General features: G+C 43.7%; 1 protein-coding gene across 4 annotated transcripts in view; it reads right to left on the bottom strand.

Annotated features, from left to right (window-relative positions):
• Positions 1–23,996, bottom strand: part of ERG (ETS transcription factor ERG) — a 454,845-nt gene that overhangs the window by 168,190 nt on the left and 262,659 nt on the right. The window lies entirely within an intron of this gene.

The following is a 23,996-nucleotide window of genomic DNA, read 5'->3' on the forward strand; positions in this document are numbered from 1 at the left end:
AACAAGAATGTTTTTACTGCAAATTAAAAATAAAAACTAGACCATTTTAGGTTGCGCTGAGTTTCCACATCCGGGACTTCTTTTTTCCTGTGTTAATGCGCGAGTTCTCTGACCCTTCACTTTTTCAATGCGTGAAGAAGACGTCGAAGAGCGCTGCAGTGTGTGGAGGGCACCCTGGGGCCTGACTGCGAGCGATGTTTATGAATCACAGCTCTTGAAAGGGCACTGAAAGTGCTGTCCCTTAAAGATGTTCCCTGCTGATAGGACACTCTCTGCGCATTGTTTCGTGGCGCGCAGGACTCCGCGTCCCAGTGGCCCATCCACCCTTCTGGTGCGCGCCGATGACAGCTCCGAGAAATCTGTTGAGGGAAAAGGAAGTCGTGCCGGAAACGAGATTAATATTGTCGCGAGTGCTGAGGCCTGATAACCCATCTGGGCACAGAGCTGCTTCAACGGGAGAGCAATTAACCTTCACCTGACAAGCTGCGTCCAACTGTTGCAAAGAGCGTTAAAGGGGCCGCGCCCATTTTCGGCCCACGTAGACTAAACAGTCTGATTTGAATTCCAGGCGAGGAGTATGCAAGCTATTTTGCAGATGTTAGGTAACGACATGACAAATTAATTCCAGTTAAAGGAGTCGCTGCAAAATAAACATTACTATGATATAGTGACTCTGCTGGGGTCGCCTCCTTTCCAAGAAAAAATACCGAACATGTGTTGTTGTTTTAAGAGTCTACAAAGGCACAAACATGATACTAAATATGATTTTGACAAAACCGTATGTGCTCATTTGTAACATTACTTTTATCCCTTGGTTTACTTTAACTATTAGTCAAGGATCGTTAACACAGCTCTGGAGCACATTTTAAAAGTAGTTTGTGTTTATATTTACTCTTTGAAGTATGTACAGGTAAGAGCTAAAAATACCAGCCTAAGATGATTTTGCTTTTTTTGTACCAGCGGGGAAATACCGGTGGTGCCAGTAGAAAAGTGGTCAAGTGGCACCCTAGACACTGCATGGAAGTCTATTTTTGTACATCTCTGTTTTGCTTTCTTCCTAAATTGAACCTTTGCAATGGAATTTCCTTAGCATCACATAGTGAGGGAATAAAGGAAATATACTACGGGAGTACTTGAGGTATACTTTCACCCCTTTCAATCGACACAAAACATCCAACTCCCTAGTAGTCAAAGAGGGCACAGCTTTTTTAAATTTGTATTAATTGCATGTCAGTATTCACCTTTTATTCCCCTTGTATTCCTATTAGTTGTGTTGGAGGCAAATAGCAAAGACCTATAAGAGAGTGGCACAGGAGTGCCACAGGAGTACTACTTTAACCCCTTGTGTGCTTCGGACGGTCCCTGGCCATCCGACGTCACGGTGGGTGTAGGAGAGTAGGGTCTGCTTAATATGGTCACCCCCACTTTTTGCTGTGATTTTCTGGTTTTTCGACTTTAGTGTGGTTGTGGGCCTGCTAATCAGACCCACAGCCCAGCTGTTCTCTCTCTAAATTGATACCATGTACTTTAGGTACATACCTGATTGGGTATTGGGTCACCTTTGTGAGCCCCTGTATAGTGTACCATAGGTACCCAGGGCATAGGTGCATCCAAGGCCTACCAGGGGCTGCAGCATGTATTATGCCATCCCTGGCTGGCCATCCAAACTGACACCACAGGCTGATCACTCAGCATGGGCAAGGTGGTGTAATCACCCATTGCTTAGATATAGTATACCTATATCTACCCTTATATATAGACACATATGTACCTAAAAGTCACTCCCATGGCAGGCATTAACAATCCTGGAGGCAGAGTGCTTGGTTTTATGTGAGAGGGTGCCCTAGCATGAGCTGAGCCCCTCTGCAGCTTTCGGAACCATGTCCTTATAGCTGTTCTATGATATAGCCATACCATATACTCTTAAGTGCATTATAATCCTCGCGGTTAAATGCTAACTTTGGTTTGGCTTTATCAAAACATGTCGCGTGATGTGTCAAACGCTTTGGAATACTACGCCCCGCCAATTCTGGTAGCGGGGGTAGCATTTCACCCTTCTAGAGGGAGAAGACATGTTGGTTACTGCTTTACCCGGTTAAAGTTAAACAGAGCCTCAGCATCACAAAAAGGATGCTGCTGCCACATACACGCGTCTGACCTCCTGCTGCTGGATGAAACTCCGGCAGGGGAGACCTGGACAATAGGTTTCCTGCCTTGCGAGGTGCTAGCACCTCCCCAGACAGGCTTTTAGTGTATTGGGGCAAGGAGGGCTGCAAAATGAGACACTGCCTGGGGCACACAAGGTGCTCCATGCATAGCCCGGTTCAAACCAGTTGCTGGGGCACTCCAGCCCCAGCTCTGGAGTGAAACTGGACAAAGAGAAAGGGGTGTAACCACCCCCTTCTTAGGGTCCACCCACAGGAGGGACCTAGCAGGTAATCCAGCCCCTTAGTTTGGTATAAAGTTAGGAGCTGTGTCTAGAGACATCAGATTACCCTTGAAAGAAACTATGAAATGCAACTCTTGGACTTCAACATTCTATGCTGACTAGAAGACTGATGAAGATCTCCCTTGTGGTCAAGGAGTGACCACCCTGTTCAAACAGGCACCACCAGTAACTTGCCGGTTTGCTTTGTCGATGTTCCCGATGGAACCCGACGACTCGGCTACTCAGGACTGGACCTCCAGACTTCTTGGACTCCGACCCACATCCTTAGCAAAGTTGAGACCCGTGGCGGACATGAGAGACGTGGGACCAGACTCCCTGGACATCCTGCAAATTGCTAACTGCATCGACTCCTGAGGTAACTCGCAGTTGTGCATTGGGGCACGAGAAGCCCTAGACCCGAGCAACATCTGCACCAGAGCTCAGCCCTCCACACTCCACAAGTGCCGCGTAGGGCCCGCTCCTGCATTTCAGCTCGACGCGTCTTCCCGGTTGCTAGCCCATTTGCTAGTGAGCCCCCTGAAGACGATCCTTTTAATTTTCAATGCTTGCCTGGTTGCTCTGGGCTTGCTCCAGCTTCCTTCCAAAAGAGAAGCGCCTCAGACTTTGCTGGTCTGACCTGAAGCGAATATTCATTTCCTGCGTGGGTTGTGGTTACCAAGGCTTGTTGGGTCCAATCCAGATACTGACACCGCAGTCAACTAGAGCCTTTGTGGGCAGCTCGACTCCAGCTTCTGGTCATCGTTGACGCCTCCTGGCTGCAGAGACAAGCTTCACCTCTTCACCTGTTTTCATCGCAACATCACCTGGTTCCATCCTGGTCACTGGCTAGTGACCCAGACTCTGTCCCCTCTGCTTTCAGGTGCTTCAGCTCCTTGATCCACCCTTGGATCCACCCGGACACTCTTCCTTCGGCCACCTGCAGCACTTCTTTTGCAGGTCTCCATTGAAAGCATCGATGAAACCCGACACGAAAAGACACCTATGCACCCGGCTTCCCTGGGTGAGGTAACTCGAGTACTCCGGTGCTCCCGTGGGTATTGACTATCCAAGTGTCCTAGTTTAAAGGGGTTTCACAGTAGTCCACCCGGAAGTGTCCCTAATCAGTAACTTTGTGACTTTTTCGTTCTCCATTGTAAGACATTGGTAACTTGCGTCTGTGTTCCCACACTGTATGCATCTCCCGTAGGTCTCCTACTTCCAAACCTTTTTTCCTGTAGTGTCGCCCCAGCAATTCCCTAGGCCCTAGGCCTATTCACTTTTCCTGAAGTGGCTCTTATACCACTTACTTAGTATATGGTTCTTGAGGCCCCTAGGGCAGAATTGTATTTGTGCAACTTATAGTATGCTTAATGAGTAACTTGTAACGTATCTTGAACTCTGAACTCATAAAGAGTGCAGAGGGGTTGTGTTAGTAATAAATGCATATATATTGGATATATACCTTGTATGGTGTCCTTTCATTTGGTATTCAAGGGATTATATATGGTAAAACAGCTGGCTTCACATGCTCTCTGAAGTTTTAGCCTAAGACTGCTTGTCCATGCTAACCCTAGGATAGCTTGTCTATAAGGTTGACTTTACAACCATCACCATAAGGGTCGTTTAGACTGGTGCAAGGTGCCCACTAGAATAGTGGACAACATATGCCAGGCTAACTTCTCACAGTGAGTGTGTGAGGAGGACGGCCGGGGGCCGTCCGAACTCCGACCACTCAATAAAGTGTCCACACAGCGTGAAAATTCGCGCTGTGCGGAACAGGTTAAGTACTCCAGAATATTTTCGTGAATAGACCCCAATGTGTCAAAGGAATCAAATGTGAACTGATTGATAGTAAAAAGTGACTTCCTTTTTCATAGGTGAACCATATCCAAGCCCAGAGTCGTAGCAGCATGTACAGTGACACTGGGAGGCACACTGCACCCAATTATGACTGATGTTCCCTACCAAACCTACCAAACAATGAGAAAGGGAGGCCATTTTGCTTATTCTTGTCTTAGTGCTCATGGCATCCTTGCTCTGCACTGTCCAAGCCACTTTTTCCCAAACTAGGTTCCCCAAAAGCAAAATACCATCTATGTCCCCACAAGCAGGGGGTGCAGATTATATATATCAGCACAGCATGAGTCTTCGCTTCCGGGAGTGGAAGGTGGAAATATTTTACTTAGTCAATGACAGAAGCAATCCTTAGTCCAGCTATAATTTAGCAGGACAGAATATGTTAGTACATAAAACATCGGGCATTGATCAAAAGCAGTAGATTAGCATTTTTGTTCCAGCTCATTATTTCATAGAAGTGGGTTAAATGAGATGAATGCAAGGTGATCTTCTGAATGTTTGTGAATTGCTAAATGGTGTGAGATGTTGGGTGAGACTCTAATTAGCATTGCATGTCCTTGATCACTCCCATTGACTGCCCACTTTTTTCAAAGTCAACTCCCTGCAGTCACTACTCATGTAGACGGGGAGAAGCAGGATTTATAGTTCCTCAAACAGGAGGTTTTCTGGCGTTAGAATTCATACCAAGGCGCTAGTATATGCTATTATCTAAATTAGTACAGCGTGAGGTTTACAAGTACCAAGGCCGGTACTCGCCCTTGCCATTGGCTGATGTCAGCATGCATGCCTGCGCTGCCTAGTATCAATAGGTGACACTACAGTTTTCTGGCAAGCCAGCCATGTTTCAAGAGGGGGGCTGAAACAAAGGGCAACAGAGAGGTGCTGCCACCTGTCGGCTGGTGGTGAGGACCACTTCCTTCCCTCTTTTTCCCCTGACTCCACTGAGGTATAAATCTTCTTCCCGAGTTGGAACCAGGCTTTTGGTAGGAAGGATGAAGGTGTGGCAGAGGCTGCCAACTGCCACTGATGGTACCGGACCCGCCAGCAGTCTGGCTCATGACCAGACAGATACAACACCTGGACAGTAGATATTTGAAAGCCAAAGCATTTGAAGGCTGAGCCAAGCCAGAGTGAGTCCCCAGTGTTTTCATTTGGCCCAAGACCTAAACTAAGAGCCAAGTCGCGGAACACTTCACAATTTAAACATGCAACAGGGCCATCGCAAACATGTAAAATATACAAAGAACCCAGCAGTTAATCAAGGACATAGGAACATTTCTTTATCATGTTACATTCAAACATTGTGGGCCACTTGAACTAAGTTCCAATGCCTTTCCAATCCATCGCAAGGCAACGCAAAGGCAGTTTAATTTTGGAACACATAAACAAGCATTGGACTGTGCAAAACTACATTTTGGAACTCCATGCACACATTGTTACTCAATGCAAGCCGCAAGGCTAAGAGGTAGGGAAGCGACTTGATGTTAGCTCACAAGGACATATTTCCAAGCTTTGCATCAACATGAGTTCTACCAGAACCCTAATTGGAGAACGGCTGGACTGACCATGCCCTTTAAAGGGGGCATACAGTGTAGAGGGCAAACAATTTCTCCTCTTCCAGTCCTGCATCTCTAACACTCAGGAGCATTTGGCATTCTAGAAAGTTGTTATGATCTAAGCTAGGCATTTGAGATGTATTATGACCTCGTTAACACAATGGCACCTTTAATGGGCAAAGGTTTGAATGTGAGTGCTTTGCAAAGAGGATGGAGAGATAGGTGTCTTTTGTCCCTAGTGAGGCACTATCCCTGTTTGTGCAACTGCACAGTTTGATATTTATGAGACAGTACATTTCCACCTGAGTGTGCAGAATTACTTTGCCCTGTGCTGGATTAGTCCATCCGGAGTATGGAAGAGGGCTGGCTACATACACATTCCTTTTGATGTATATGGCTGTTTGTTCCTTATTGAACACCTTTTGTATCATGAGGGCAATCTAACAGAGGATGTTTTTATGGAACATATTTTTTTAAATTACTAAATAAAAATACACTTCATTCCAAATATTACAATACTTTTTATTATAATTTTTTTCAAAAGCCTTCTTATTGAGCAAAGTCTTTATATTTTCTTAACACTAATATCATCAAAAGTGGTGAATTCAGAAGTGACTATCTTTTGAAATTGAAGGTCAAACCTCTTTGGCATTGGCATTGATAACAGGAGTAGTGAGATGTGTTTAATTACATACCAAAATATTGTCATTTTAAAAACAACTATGTTTCACCCCGTTTTCACTTTTTTCATTTGTTTGCACCATTTTCATTACAACACAGCACAGACGTTGTCTCAGACGTCACCAATATGTTGTAAATTGATGCAGAAGGCCCGCTCCCTATTGACACCTGAGCACGTTCTGATATTCTGAAGACACAGTGGTCGATTCTTCCACATAGCATAGTTTCTGAAGAAATGTTTATGTCTGATAAAGATACAACAACAGACTTCAAGTATCAGGAGCAATAGAGTGAATATAGAGACCCCAATTGAATCATTTGTTAAAGCATCCAGGGACAGATGTACGACCTCCCAATTTGCGAGTCGCAAATTGCGTCGCATTTGCGACTCACAATTTGTGACTCGCAAATTGGAATGCACAACAGTGTCTGAGACAATGTTTTCGAGTCCCAATGGGGATGCAAATTGCATGCCTCATGCATATTAATTTGCGACCCGATTGGGAATGGCTAGCACTCCCAGGGATGGTGGCCTGCTGGGGTCAGCAGACCACCACGTCTGGGATACTTTTAAATAAAACAGTTTTTTAAAAAATACAGCCAGTTTTCCTTAAAGGAAAACAGGATGCATTTAAAAAATATAAATTAAACTTTTCAATTTCATTTTTTAAGGTCAGGCAGTGGTCCCTGGTGACCACTTCTTCTTTGTGAGTGTTCTACCATCCTTCTGCGAAAGGTGGTAAACTGCAACTGTTTTGCAACCACAATTGCGGTTGCAAAACAGTCATACATGGGTTATGGACTAGCTATTAGGTAGGGATGTCCTTGGAACGCCCCTTCCTAATAGCAAGTTGCTAATCCTATTTTGCAAATCGCAAATTGATTTGCGACTTGCAAAATAGGATTAGTACATGGGCCACATGATTTTTGCGGTCGCAAACGGGTCTAAAACCCAACAGGATGGAACCACCAACATACGCTAGTACATCTGGCCCCCAGTGTGGTCTAGTCCTTTTCTGGTGAACTCTTGGCCATTGACCACTTCTATCAATCTTTGATCCATTCTGCTCTCTTGGACGTCAGTGGAATTCTCCAAAATTAAATGATGATAAGGTATGAAATAAAAATTGCTAATTAATTTTATCAAAAGCTTTCTCAGCATCTAAGGCCAAAATTCCTGAAGTTAAAGTGGAACGTTGTTCAATAATATGTGCCTGCAATACTGATATTTTGCTGCTTCTGTCATTGCATCCATATATATATATATATATATATATATATATATATATATATATATATATATATATATATATATATATATATATATATATATATATATATATATATATATATATATATATACCAGAAGTATTGGCTTTGTCAATGGTTGTTAGTAGCCTAAGTCAAATAAGCAACAACTATGACTTTGCTGTATAGTACACTGAAAAGGCTTCAGTTTTGAAATGATGACACTGAACGAACCATAACGAGTCTCTTTGAAGTTACCTAAAAGTATTGAAGGGTGGCACTGCGGCAGATTTGAGATTCTTTTTTCAGGCAAGGGCAAAAATGCAGATCCCGATAGGGACCCTTCTCAGTATCTGCTTTTTAGAACTGCAGGTGCTGAGCACCGGCAGGAACCAGCCCACTTAAGGCCATGACCGTCAGTGTAAATACATTTGCAAGCATATTTTCCATTTGTGGCTCAGTCCCATTGGAGTGCATGCATGCTGCTGTTGTTATCCAGGGGGGATGTCCTGCTCCCCATCGGTAAATATGCACTACTTGTGGCCCCATTGATAACAGAGATTTATGGGCACCTATGCTTAAGATAAGTGAACAAAACCCTCTCTCTTGCTCTTGCTCTTTCTCTCACTCTCTACAATTGCTTCAGTCTCACCCTCACTCCTGACTCCTGACTCCACCACCCCAGAAATGGCTGATAGAATGATCCAGCCGTGTTTCCATCCTTTCAATGCATGCAATTGTACTTCTGTTGTAAAATGGAGTTTGTGTGTAGATTGGGTGAGAATATTCCACCTCCAAACCTAATGGTACAGAAGAGGACGTCCATCCCACACAGAGAAAAGAAATAACTGTGCAAATGCACATTGCATCAATATTATGTGTGCACGGTTTTTACTCTGTGATAATCCTTTTGGCATATACCTTACAGTAGTAAGTGATACCTGCAGTCTCTGAATGGTAACTTTCTCCAGGAGTCGTCCTGGGATTCATTGTGAGTTTCTCAGATGTCCTTGAGCATCGGGTCATCAAAGAGGAACAACATGTTTTTTTGTAGCGGAGCCGGGCACTTGTGTTAAGCTTAAGGACAGCAGTCTGGGCGACAATAGCTTCTGTAGATCTTGTGAAAGAATGTGCAGTGTTTTGTTCTTAATACAAACAGGAATTGCATCAGAAGAACTGTTGTTTCAACACACTCCAGAAAACGTCCAAGAGCTAGTAAGAAGGCGTGTAACAGATTGTGAGGTGGACCTCTCAACTCAGGATGACAGTCGAAGCCAGAGTTCATCTTTATAGCAACAACGCACTGACAGACCTGTGCCAATCAAAGCACAGTAATACACTTTGCATTATTCTAGACTCACTAACAAAGTTTTGAGGAATCCTTCAACAGGCAGCATTATTGTTTGTAATAATCAGTGTCACTTGACTTTGAAAATGAATCATGATACTACCAGACCCTGTATGGCCCAGAATTGACGGAGGATGGGGGCAGAGAGGAGCAATTCTTCGCTGATTTTGACCTCAAAGCAGAAGTTAGAGCCCTTCTAGGGGGAAATCACCAAGAACGAAATCTCCCAAACCATATCCACTTCCACTCTCCCATACACCAAGGTGCAGGGTGAAGATGGTTTTCCTAGGGAGTTTCACAGACGGACCAGGCCAGATAAGGGGTACCTACTATATGAGGTATTCAAGGGAGCAGTGCAGTCTGGTACTATATCACCGTTCTCTAATAGGGCCTTAATCGCAGTTTTACAAAAACAGGGAAAGATTATCTACAAAGCAAGAGTTACGAACCAAATTCCCTGTTCAACGTAGACATTCAAATTCTTGCTAGCATATTGGCCTCCTTTCTAAAAAAGTCATGCCGACGCTCATTCACTCCATACAGGTGAGCCTTGTGCCAGATAGAACCTTGCATAAACATATGAGAACCCTGACTTATCTTTGGCTTCCGAAAGACTTTTAAGATGATAGATACCCTAGCCTTATCCCTGGATGCCGAGAACACGTTCGATCAAATTGAGTGGAGCTATATGTTTAAAACACTGTGGTGGGTGTGGTTGGGTGAGGACTTTGTAGCTAAAGTCAGATGGCTTTGCACAGCCCAAGTTAATTGTGGCGGTTACCTATCAGATCCATTTCCTATCCACAGAGGGACCCAACAAGAATGTCCATTGTCACCTTTTTTGTTCTTGATCATTTTGTTGCTTACTGTAAGGTGTAAAGTGTGAAACTGAGTAAAATGTTTAAACATATTTTTGCATTTTGTTTCTTTTGCTAACTGGGCACAAATTGTACTTGATTGCATGTTTCTTTTCGCTGCCATTTACCACTACCCATATAACATTTGTAATTAGAAAGTTTGCTTCTGTAGTTCCCCATATTCACTTCAAAATGCTAAATCAGAAGGTAAAGCATAGTACATTCAGAACTTAAGTGCAGGGTTTACACTCTGGAGTTCACTGCAAACACTAAATGAGGCCCTTTGTCACTTTTAATTACTTCTAGCACCCTCCTAATGAGATAATGCATGAATGACTATTTAAACAGTGTGTATAATAAACAAAGTATGCCCCTTGCCACTGAGGCAGTCCAAGTAAGTTCTTGAGAAGGGAAGGGAGTAATTTTCTGAAGTTGGTAGAAAATAAATGATCAGTTTTATCTCTCCCTCTCTCTCCTCTACTGTTCCTGACAGGTCAATCAATTTCTTAACCAAAACACCTAGAAGTTGCCACACAAGATTTGACTATAACAGGAATTATACCTTGGGAAATCTGAGGAAAGTGATGTGATTCATTTGGTATTTGTTTCTACCTGAGAAACTGCTTCCCCTTCAAAGTGTCACTGGAGGGAAACTAGAATGTATCTTACTTTCAATTTGGAAATGTGTACAAAGTAAATTTGTTTTATAATTTGCTTGTGTCAGTGTGGGCAAGGTATGTAAATAAGCAAAAACAAGTAGTGGGTACCTAAAAGGAAGCGTTAGATATACATAAAATGGTTTTCTCCATTTTTTAGGATTACCTACACATGGAGTAATGCTCTCAAATGTTCCCAAACCTTTGTTAATTAGCCTTTGGTTGTTTGGCAATTGTTAGTGCAACAATAGCAGTGGTTTCAAAGCCTTAAATTCCGAGGAATTAGGTAGAAGCTGTGAATTGTTTTTCATAATTTATGGGACACCTAGAAATGGGGGCATCTTTCTTAGTGGTCCATTAGATTCCCAAGCCTAACAATGCTTTGACTATTCAAAGGTCTCTGTTCACTTACTGAAATCATCTCCCTTAGTTCAAGTAATATTCTTACCATGAAAATCTTAACAATATGTGCAATCAGTGACCACTGTTAGCCTACCAATGGAAGGAACTGCTACCCTTCACTCGTGTGGATAAAATATGCTAATATAAAGAAACATGTATTTCCTATGTGTTTTACCACAGATAGCTAAATCGTACAGTACAGCACTAAGCTAACTTACTCCCTGACCGCAAAGCCAAATTAAAGCTTAATAAAATCCATAGCGAGTAAGGTATATTTCAAGAAGGTCATGTCGTGATTCTGGTGTTATTGTGTATATTGGATTTATTTAGACTCAGATGCTACACATAGGTAGCAGAAGCAGGATGTTACAAATATAATAGTTTGAAAGTGTTCTTTTGTAGAACAACACAGCTCTTGAAAGTGTAGATAATGCATGTGCGCCATTTTACAAAAGATTATCATTGGTTTAGATGACAATAGAGAAGGGCTTGATGAGCCAAAGTACAAGCGTGTGTCCAGATTGTTATGTCATAGTTTAGAAAGAAATAGGAAATTGTAAGGCATTTCAAAATGTTCTGTGTTTTGATGAATGTGCAAAAAAGACATGTTTTTAATAATGTTGGGATCAAGTTATGGGTTAGCTTTATGATGTACTGGGGTTGCAACGCAGTCAGTGTTTTTCTGCACAATGAATGCTTTGCAGTCACTTCCGCTTCCTACATGACAAATGCACACATTAATAAGGCGGAAGCTGTCCCATAAAAGAAATTACATCCTTTGAGGGAGTCAGCACCAAATCAATAGTGTGCAACCAAAATTGTGGTTTCAACCCTACGATACGTTTCATGGTAATTCAGTAAACGGGGGTTGCCTCTTCCACACCCCCTTCTCATACGGGATTGCAAACAGCCACAGAGGGCATTTTGTAAGTCAAAAACGTATTTCTGACTTGCAATGTGTCCTTTGTTGCAGTCCCTGAGTCTGTCCTTGTGTGAATTGCAAATTTTGGGGCCAATGTAGTTGGCCCACATACCGGTCAGTAACAGTGAAATTCGGTAAATTTCACCGTTACCGACCGGTATTTAGGCATTCGTGATATAGGAAAGGAATCGGTAATAAGGAATTGGTAAATACTGATTCCTTAATACCGATTCCTTATTGGCCTTGCATTTAAGGGTTCGGTAATACTGATTCCTTAAATGCAATGTAGAAAGCACATAAAATAGTGCCTTTGGGCCTTAAGGAATTGGTAATTACCACCAACTTCAAGTTGGTGGTAATTACTGAATTCCTTTAGAAAAGCACTTTCCTTCTTTTTTTGATGTGCCATGTGGCACACATCCATGCCTTTAGGGCATGCATGTCTGCCAAATGTGCACAGATGCACATTTCAGGGGTGCAACAGGATGTCCTTTGGACACCGTGGCACCCTTGAAATACCTCCCGGTATTACCCATTCGGTAATACCGAATCGGTAATACCGAATGTCTTCACATTCATTCCTAGCCCATAGGCATGAATGGGTAGGTATTCGTTATTACCAAATCTCAATTACCGATTTGGTAATAACGAATATTAAGGATTCAGTATTTTTTACCGAATTCTTACCTACATCTGAAATACCGATTTCTAAATACCGAATCGGTAAAATTCGGTATTTAAAATTCGCTATTTCACTATTACCTACATCGGGCCCCAAGTGCCCACAAAAGGGCTTAGTACATTAGACCCTTAGTTTTCAAACTTTTTGAAATAATCATTTTATGGTTTTTATATAAATGATCCTTAAGATGTTTTGCTTCTGTTACACATTTGAAAATTACCATCACTGTGAAAATGAGCGTTGTGATTGATTTGTTGTGTTGTGTAATAATATGTTGCTCATGTTTATACTGCATTTTATTAACCTAATTATTTGGTTTAGCGATCTGCAAACCAATTACCCAAATAAAATAAAAACAGGTGATGGGAGTTGACGGGTAGTCATTTCCCTACAAAGGCAAGTTCTTCTAAAGCAGACATATGAAGGAGATGACCAGATATAGAGTGATTATTTCATATGGAGGTGGCTTGAAGGGAACATATGAAGTTCTTTGTCACTAAAAACATAAACGTGGGGAACAGGAGCAGGTCTATATTCAATGAGCATATTACTTATATATATTACTTATATATGCTTAACCGGACATACATCTAAATATCTGGAGAAGATTTTAAACTCTACTTTATCCTGAAAGGCAATCGTTTTCTGATTCTGACTGACACCATTTAAGATATAGTATTAGATGCCCTGGTCCACACCATTTCCTTTAGCAGGAAGGTGCAAAATGCATTAATTGAGGGGCATATAGTTGTGGCACCCTTGTCATAAATATGATTTCTGATAAAGTTGTACATTTCAGCCACATGAGCTACTGGATGTGCGTTGTTTGGTCTTCCTGTGAACCCAGAACTTTGGCCTATAAAAGCTGGAATTATATCTACAGAAAGTTTCTGTTGGGAGAACTGTGCGCCTGTGAGAAAAAACAGGATGAACTAGGGGCGTTCATCTCAAAAGACATCAGGATGACGTGGCACCACCATCACGTTCCAAAGACCAGCCCCTGGTGGAAGACATCCATTGATGTAGGTCTTTCTCAAGACACATTGACTCCTTACTGAAGCGAGGGTGACCAACTGAGATTTCAAGTTGGAGAGGAAAAACCATGAGTAAGTTATTCGATAGACTGAAGAGGCATTGGGTAACGAAACTTGAGGGGGCCCCTTTGGACTAAATGAGGAGCTCTCAGGCAGGAGTTCTGTGCTGAGGGCCACCTTGGAGCTTGGGAGCCCACCCGCACTGCAGGGGGGGCGGGGTCTGTGTTACACCACTGACTTTACCAAGCACTGCTTAGTGGGCACTGTAACACATGTTCAGAGATTCAGAACACTTCTGAACTTGAAGAAGATGAAGGGAAAGTATTCTTACTCTCTGTTGTCAAGGACAGGGCCTGGATTTTCCTTTCCCTTGCTCCCAAGGTATGGGGGTATTTTTAAAAGGGTGAGGGACAGTGATCTTTTGCAGCCCCCGGGTAAATCAAAGACACAACTGCACTTTCAAAGGAGGAATCAACAAGCATAGTCGTACTGTTGGCTGTGGCTCTGAGGAAGAACGGATAGAGAAGGGTGTCTTGCCCTTGGATATTTTGTGTGGGTTCCTTAGCACAACTCTTAAAGTGTTGGCCATTTGGAGAATAGAGTAAAAACGTATTGAACTTTTGGAGAAAATTGGATTTATAAAATTCTAGAGAACATGGCCAAGGTGCCTATGCTATTCAAGAAAGCAGCAGGCAAGATTAAATAATTTGTTCCACATCTAACATTTTGTAATGAAGTTTGAGGCTGCAGAAACCACATATCTGACCTATGGGAGCCCTTCCAGAGGGCCATAGAGTCTAGCCTTGCTTGAGGAATTTAGTTCCATAAAAGCGATAACGTCCAACTGTAAAGAGAAGCAGCAAAGAGGCCCCAGCAGCAAGAGGATTTTGGTGGCTATAGTTTTCAAAATGTTAGCTCTCTGAACTCTTGCCACCAAAATTCAAGGCTTCGGTGGGACCACGGTGTTCTGACTTTGCAACGCTGAAGGATTTTGCCCTCCTGAACACCAAGTCAGAATCTAGGCTATGCCTGACCCATGCTTCACCGCGATCAACCCGAAAAGACACCTAGGATTCGGTCACCCATTGACAAACACTGACTTTCACATTGCCCATTGTGTTCTATGAAAACTGTTTTGCTTTTTCAAAAAAAATATTATAATCATGGCCCCTAGGCCCCATTTGCTGTCATTTTAATCATTCAATTTTTCTTCTTATTACTTTTATTAAAAATAATTTTATCTGATTCATTTTCTTCCATTAATGTTGTCTTGGTGCCGCTAAATTTACTTTCCACATATTTTTTGTCTGAAAGAAGCCTATGCGTTTTTTCCCCAGCTGAGTGTGTCCAGCACTCGAAACATCTGGCTTCTGTTGTGTGGCTCCTGTTCAGGCTGAGGGCTGACTGTTTGAAGTTTGGCTTCTGCTGATGTGATGAGTAGTTTGGAAGGTAGTTGCTGAAATCAGACAAGACAAAGGAAACCACTTCCCATATGAGACACCTATAAGTCTGGAATTATTTATTGAACACGACTGTCTATTTAGTATTTGTACAGGGTGTTTTAGTCCTGTTTCCTCTATTCGTATCAGCTTTGCGACTAATTCCCAACAAACAATTGTAGATCTCTGGTGTAGTTAATAAAATGGCCCCTCTGCACGAATAAAATGCCTGACCATTCAAGGCCCAATAAAGCAGTGGCTAACATTAAAAATAGATGCCTTTAATCAGCTGACTAAACCTGCACATTCAAACAAATACTAATGTCTCTAGCCATTCAAAACATATTTCTCAACACCTCCGACCTGATTCTGAAAGATAAACTTAAACTTTTGTGGAAACTTAATGTTTTTTTGGCTATTCACAAACTATGAGTTCACAGCAACTTTACGACTGTGGAAATTCCGCAGTAGGGATGGAAAACTCCACACATAAAAAGATAGGAGAGAGATATCTTTTATGCACCGAGTGCGGACATGGTCAGCGACTGGCTGCCGCCCCCTCCCCAACTGCCCACACCAACCCCTGGACACATGAACATGAAATATGGTTATCTTTGGAAGGCGGGAGGTCGCACGACCCCCCGGCCGTATTTATTAAGATATCAAAATAACAAATTGGGGAAGCGTCCAGGGAACAAGAGGGTCTCCTGGGCGCTCCCCGCTTCTTTATTCCCAAGGGGCCCGGAGTGGCTTTGCGGCTACGCCTCCCCCACCCAGCCCCTCTTGCGGCCCGCCCCCCTGACCCGGAAGTCCTACTATGACATCCGGGTCAGGGAGGGCGCCAACCAATCGGTGGTGGGGTGCGCCCAGGAGGGCACGCCCCACCACCGAGAGGCACGGAGGAGGAGGCGGTCGCCGCGCCGCCATGCGGGCGGGGGGGCCAAGAACCCCCCATTTTCAGTTTACACAGTCGTAAACTCGCCATGAACTCGTAGATTGTGAATATCAAACAAAACGTAAACGTACACAAAAGTGCCAGTTTACCTATGCGAAGCTGGGCGTAAATGGTCTGTGCTGAGCTATAGCTAGCTATTACTAACCAACAACATGAAGAGGAATACGAGCAGCACAGAAAGACATTAAACTGCCATTGAATACCCCCATACACAAACAAGAAAGACAACATTATTTCAGAAATACAGCTAAAACCGTGATTCTAAAACAAAAGCATTGTAAAGCCAGGGGAAAACGTTACCGATCCAGCGTCATCTTTAGGATTTTTGTGCCCCAGATCAAGACATTTTACGGGCCTTATCGTAGGAGCAACTGACTGTAAATTGTATTATCCATGTTCTGTTATTTTAAGCCCATGTGATGCCAAACAATTAAACACAATAAACTTTCTGACATGGGGTCACTCAAAACAGGGGCGGCCTTAGGCATGTGCAAGCTGTGCACCTGCACAGGGCCACCAAACCCCAGGGGCCACCACGCCAATATATATCCTTAATATAATAATCCTCTGAGGATGGATACATATTTGCGTGGCGCCCTCCGGCTCTGTTCTACTTCCAAACACCCTGAACCCCCCCCCCCCTTCACTGGCCTCCGCGCTCCGCCCCGCCCAGACCCCCTCTTATGGGGCCTCCTACCTACGCTTCCTGCCCAGGGCCGCAATGAGCCTAGAGCCGCCCCTGCTCAAAACCAGAAAAAAGCTATGTTTTTGAGGGAGACACAAAAATGCGTAGACTGGCACACTGACCCGGTGTCAAACAATACTATACCTTGTGACACATAGTACTATACACAATAGAACAAAGTACTATTTCTTGTGGCACCTAGTACTATAACTGGTGGCATATAGTTCTATACCTGGTGACACATAGTACTATTCCTTGTGGCACATAGTACTATACCCGGTGGCACATAGTGCTATACCGTGTGGCACATAGTACTATACCCGGTGGCACATAGTACTATACCTGGTAGCACATATCTTAGACCCAATGGCCCATAGTACTGTTCCCTGTGGCACATAGTAATATTCCCTGTGGCACATAGTGCTATAACTGGTGGCATATAGTTCTATACCTGGTAGCATATAGTACTATTTCTTGTGGCACATAGTACTATAACTGGTGGCCTATAGTTCTACACCTGGTAGCACATAGTATGATTCCCTGTGGCACATAATACTATACCCAGTGGCACATAGTACTATACCTGGTAGCACATAGTCTTAGACCCGGTGGCTCATAGTATTATTCTGTGTGGCACATAGTACTATACCAGGTGGTACATAGTACTATACCAGGTAGCAAATTGTCTTATACCCGGTGGCTCATAGCACCATTCCCTGTGGCACATAGTACTATTCCCTGTGGCACATAGTACTATACCCGGTGGCAGATAGTCCTATACCCGGTAGCACATAGTACTATTCCCTGTAGCACATAATACTATACCCGGTGGCACATAGTACTATACCATGAGGCACATAGTACTATTCCCTGTGGCACATAGTACTATAGCCGGGGGTACATAGTAGTATACCCGGCGGCACATAGTACTATATCGTGTGGCACATATTACTATACCTGGTGGCACATAGTACTATTCCCTGTGGCAGTAGCATTACTTTCTCAGGGGAAACAACTGTTACAACGCTTGCGTTACAACACATGCCATTACCCATCATGTTGTTGCAATGCAAAAGGCTTGTTGCAGGGGGTAGAAGGTGTTGGATTTAACTCCTCACCTTCCTTACAGCCACGGCCCGTGGGGGGAGTTTCGGTGGGGCGGAGAGGCGGGGCGGGGAAGGGGCAGGGTGGGGGGTGCTAAAAACTGGAGTATGGATAATTTTTGAAGGTAAGTAAACAATTTCATAAATAAAACGAATTTCGTAGCGCACCCTGCATCGCATTTTGCACCCCTTAAATAAGAACATTTCTGGACATTTTATGCATTCTATGAGTACTGGGAATAAGAATGCATTTAGTCCTATAAAACTACTCCTCACATTGCTTATCTTCATCCCACCATTATTATACAATGTGGTTGTAAATGTAGCTCGACCAACTAACTATGGGGCATATTACCAACAACTAGCGATAATTATCGCTAGGTTGGCTTAGCGGCAATAATTTTATCGCCGTGTAGCGACGATTTTTATCGCTTAGGAGCCTTGATATTATCAAGGTTAATCTCCTAAGCGATAAAAAGCGGCCGAAATGCATGAATATCGCTGAAAAGTTAGCGATATTCATGCATTACCGAGCTAATGCTCTTAGCCATGTTATCCACCTCCCATTGGATAACATGGCTAAGAACTGCTCAGGGCAGGTGTTAGCTTTTGGAGATATTCGCGCTTAGCGTGAATATCTCCAAAAGTTGGTGATAGGAGATAGCGATGTTACCCACTGTTTCCAGTCGCTAACATCTTGGCACGCCCACTTTGCATGTCATTAGTGATAAATATTTCTGACATGCAAAGTGGGGCCCAAGATGGTCGCTATCTCCTACTAGCTGTCGCTAACTGGTGTTAGCGACAGCTAGGTAATAGGGTGATAATTTTATCTCCGCTTTCTTGACTTTTAAAGCCAAAAAAGCGGAGACAAATCCCCTTGATAATATGCCCCTATATTTCTTCAATTAAAGCAAGTTGTGAATAAGAACATGTATATCCTCATACTGTGCCACGGGTGGATAGATGGATGAATGGATACATGAATGGATAGATGATGGGTTGAAGGACGGGTGGGTGGGTGGGTGGATGGATGGATGGATGGATGGAAGGATGGATGGGTGGATGGAAGGATGGATGGATGATGGATGGATGATGGATGGATGGATGGATGGATGTGTGGGTGGATGATGGGTGGATGGATGGAAGGCTGGAAGGATGGATGGATGGTATCAGAGTTTTTGAGTGTAAGGTTTCCTACTTTAATCCGACAGTTACTTTCAGTCCTGCCATTTTATGACACGAGTGCTGCGTTCGAGTCTGGCACAGCATGAACCATGGCCCTGTGCTCTGGGGCCAGCACACACGGGGCTGGGCTCGTGTCCCGTTTGCTCCGAAAGCACCCATCTGTTACAGTCAGCGTGTTTTCTTTCTGCAGAGAGTGACTGGCGAATCAGTCACGAGACCGCATACCATAACAGGAAGTGCATTGGTTTCTAGGACAAAGTGAGATACGCTCTCTCAGGACAATAGAAATGCCTGGGTATGTCTGCCGAGATAACAGGGGCAGGGCACGCACGTGCGCCGCCAGGGCCTCCCGCAGCAGAGAGTACACGGAGGAAAGCTCCTTGGCTTGTCTTCCGTTGGCACGCGACGCCAGTGGGCACAGGACAAATGGGCAAACACACGTGTTGCTCCATTTTAGCAACAGCAACATCCGTGGCTTACCTTAAGACCTGAAACAAAGAGGCTGGGCACCTTTAAGAAGGATAATGAATAATGAAGGAGAGGGCTATAGACCGGAAATTCCTTCTGAACGCATTTCCTGCCCTGTGCTGCCTGATTTGGCCCCTTATCACTGCAGGAAGCCAACACAGGAAGTATCAGTCTATAGTCGTCCTATCAGCATTTGTTTTGTGAATCAGTGGGACAAGTAGGGCATCTTCCACAGATCCTGCATGCCTATAATATAGTGCAGCCAGGCTAACGATGCTGAACCGTGTCGCTAATTTTATACCTAATGATCAGGGATACAACAGGTGTGTTAAGACTGGATCCATGGAGGTTCGGGTGTCTGATTCTCACCTACACTTTCATGATGGATGACCCAGTGTAGCAAAGGTGGTTCTACCTCAGAAGCCCCCTGTGTGTTTCTTACCGCCGGACCTCTCGTTTGTGGCCGCACGGCATGCGTGGTACGTGACTCGATGAGCGAGTGAGGAACAGTCCTTGAATAATGTCACATTGTTTAACAGACTGCTTTGAGTGTCTGCCAAAAGGCAGAAACAAACAAGCTGAGTGCTGGAGAGGGTCAGGAAAAGAACAATAGCACGCAACGCGCTGTTGTGTAACCAAGCGATGACTGTGTCATGAGTGGCAATGGTTCTAGTTCTCAATGAGGCAATGAGGCAATGAGAAGGGCTTCAAGATGTCTTGGTTCTCACAGTAGGACATCCTATTTTTTTTTAACATAGTCATAGCTTTGTGCTTTGCGATGGGTAAAAACTCAAATATTGGTGTTCTGCTATTCATGCAAACTCCCCATCAGCACTTCCTTACCAGGCAACCATAGTCATGGAGGTATGGAATACAAAGGGTTTGGAAGGCTATTTACACCCTGACCTGGTGTCACAGCAGCAGCTTTGACGTTGGAGCAGTGGCACGCGAGGCCCTGAAGCCCATGCGGTCACTGATGTTGGTCCCTCACCTTCCTTGGGCCACTAGAGCCACCAGGGAGGCAGAGGGAGGGACTTGGTGCTCATGTGTCACATACTTACACCCCCTCTCAGCGGCAGGTCTTTGTGGACCTCCGATGGTAGGAATAGCTTTCTGCGCTGACGCGTGGATCTCACAGCGGCTGTCAGTACCATGCTGGCTCCTCCCTCTCAATGTGAGAATGTGGGGCATGGCTTTAGGTAGGAGTGGGCAGGAATGCACAGAGGGTGGTGAGTGATGGTGGCTGGATGCCAAGTCATTTTTGTCGTATGGGGAAGTGTGTCAGACTGGAAAGCCCACAGGGTGTTGTGGGAAGATGGCTGGACGCCAGGTAAAAAAATGTATATGAACAAGGGTGTGGGAAAGAAATGTAAATAGAGTGGTGGTATAGTAGGTGGCCAGACAGTGAGTTAGGTTTTTATAGGATCTAGAGGGGCGTGGGAAGTGCACAAAGTGCTATGTTATCCTACAAGCAATTTAAACAATAAATACAAGTCTTTCGATGTTTGTCATATGAATACTCATACTTAATCGTTATGTACTGTATAGCCAAATAAACAGTGCTGTGGCACACTCCAACAAACTAGTGTTAAGGTCTCGCAAGGGTGTAACTTGGCTTCAGGGCCTCTTCCTCTCTTTCTTGAGTCTTTTGTTATAGCCATATGGGCATGTGGCAGAGGGAATGGCAAAAGGGCAGGCCCTGTGCATATACCTTGCTAAGCACGGCTGACAGCTATTGTGGCAAGTGGGCTGGTTGCACTCCTTGTGCCCAGAGGCCATGCCCAGTTCGCACAGTGGGCATAAATACATGGACCTTGCAGGAACGTGTCCTTTAATATCATAACAGAACCTCATAAAAGTACTGTCAGCATTTAAAAAAAGTATTGAGTTTTTTCTCTAATCAGTAACTAGTGACTATTATATAAGCACATAATAATTCCCTCAAAAACCTTAAGTTAAAAGGCTGCCATTATTGTAATTGAAAACATAAAAAAACAGCAAAATCAGCATGTTAACTCCCCTTCAATGCATTGTGCGTGATATCAAACATGACCTTATACATAACATTACAAATGACATCATTAATGACATCATAGGAGACATCACATAACTCATCACGATTGACATGATGAATAATATCAAAGCTTTACTAAGAGAAATAAAGGTCAGCAAGTAGGTTTACTTACAGGGAGCACATAGAGACGAATTGTTGAATAAGAAAAAGTCAATGATAATACCAATGGTAAAGAGGGGGGAGTATGGTTTTCTACTGATCCCTTGTCCTCTTTTCAAAACTTAGGGGAAGTGAAATACAGCCTCTGGCTGCACGGGTTTGTAGCTTCCGAGGTCATGGGCCAGGCCGGGAAGCTTAGACTTTGTGACCCATGTGAGTACTTTCTATTATTTTCATTTTTTTACTTGGGAGTCGTTCTCCGGATTCGCATGTCAAATCCTTTTATGGTCACATAAACATAAAGGGTGGGCCAAAATGAGCAGGTCCTTGTACCAGCTCCAGCAGCAACAGTTCTCCTGTCCAGCTTGCTCGCAATCTACTACCATCTGCTGCCTGTTTACCTGTTACCCTCTGTGTATCCATCCTCTACTCGTTTCTTGCTCTGTTTTGCCTTTTCTGCTTGTTTTCTGTCCTCTGTTTTGCCTTTTTTTGCTTGTTTTTCTGCTCTCTGTTTTGCCTTTCTGCTCATTCTTCTGCCTTCTGTTTTGCCTATCTTTCTGCTATTTTTCTGCCCTCTTTGTTGCCTTTCTGCTTGTTTTTCTGTCCTCTTTTGCCTTTCTGCTCATTTTTCTGCCCTCTGTTTTGCCTTTTCTGCTTGTTTTTTTTGCCCTCTGTTTGCCCTCTTCTGCGCTGTTTTGCCTTTCTGCTCGTTTTTCTGCCCTTTGTTTAGCCTTTTCTGCTCGTTTTTCTGCCCTCTGCTTTGCCTTTCTGCTCATTTCTTCCCTCTTCCCGTTGTTTCCTCAAGTCCTGGCTTTCAATGGAGACCTCACACCCCCCCAGCGCCCAGATACCACCAGGGGTGACAGTGCTGCATTTTACAAATGCTGATTGGTTAATACTGTATATATTTGCAATAGGAGCTTCTGGTTTATGAACTTCATTATGGTTATACACCAGACCAAAGACACAACCCAGACTAAGGATGTATCAGCCATTGTCACATACATAGGCAGTCTAGAAAACGTTATCCCTTCAGTAGAGAGCTGTGCGCTTCAACTGAAAATAAAGTGGTCCATAGAATGAACACACTAGCCACATTACCAAAAATTGTTCTGGTGGAGTGCAAGTTTGCACTAATAATAGCACTAGCAAATTTTCCCCAAAAATGTTTTTTGTTTTTTTGCAACAGTTTATCAGTGCTAACGTCAATGCTGCAGTAGTTTCTTAGTGCAAGTACCAATGCAGTAAGATACACTTTTTGGCAGATTTCTAAACATTGTGTCAGTGCAAAGTTGAAGAAGTGATCCAAACTGGTGCAGAGTGTTGATGCAGCATTTACTTTCCAGCGCTTAACTTTATTTGCACTGTAATTTAGCTATGTAGTAATGCAGACAGCACTTTGTGCTACTTTGCATAGGTGGGGCCTCATTGGGCAAGGAATGTGTGTGGTACATGGGCGATCACATGCTACCACCTATAGATTTTGATGCAAATCCCTACCTACTAACAATGGTAGGCCGGCTTTGTGCCAAATAGTAACGCTTCCTCAAGGCCTTCATTAAGTCGGAGTAATATTTTAATTTCTTCAAACTTTTCCTGCTTTGCCTGTGTGCCCCACTGCACAGCACGCATACTGGGTACCAGTAATGCACATACCATTTAACTGTGTAACTCAATCATAATATTAATTTCAGGATGCCACACTGTAATTGGTGATGCATCACTGAAAATAAATATATAAATGCATAATTATTACATGAAGAAACTCACTCATGAGTGAATGATGTTATGTATTAGCACTCCTGCACAAAGGGGGCATGCACAATGAGTTGGTCTGCAGCCATGATAGGGCATCGCTAAGTCACAAATGGATACGCTGCCATTACTCACTACCAAGTGATAATGTCACATGTGTCAGGTCCAACTTGATGGAAGTGAAAGCATAAGCAAGGCAAAGATCACACAATCACACTGTGGTCCCTGTATGGCCAACATCTCCACAGTGCAGCAGCTATTATATGTAACATAAGCACAGCTGCACCATGTTTAGATCCTTCCACACGAGGGAAAGTGAATCCATCGGCTGCTTGTGAAAATCTTTGGATGAGCCACCATAGCGCTTAAAAACATGGCTGAGGAGCGCCCATACTTGGAGGGAGGCTCACCCTTGCCTACTCCCAAATCTTGATGAACACATGCCTATGAATGTTCTGTTTATTCAACAACCCCTCAAGGGAGGCCTAGTGAGACCCATCAGGGTGGGTCCAGTGCCTGGCTGAGGCCAATCACGCTGGACTCCAAAGGCCCCGCTAAC

The sequence above is a fragment of the Lissotriton vulgaris genome, chromosome 8 (genome assembly GCF_964263255.1).
Source record: "Lissotriton vulgaris chromosome 8, aLisVul1.2, whole genome shotgun sequence".
Classification (NCBI taxonomy): domain Eukaryota; kingdom Metazoa; phylum Chordata; class Amphibia; order Caudata; family Salamandridae; genus Lissotriton; species Lissotriton vulgaris.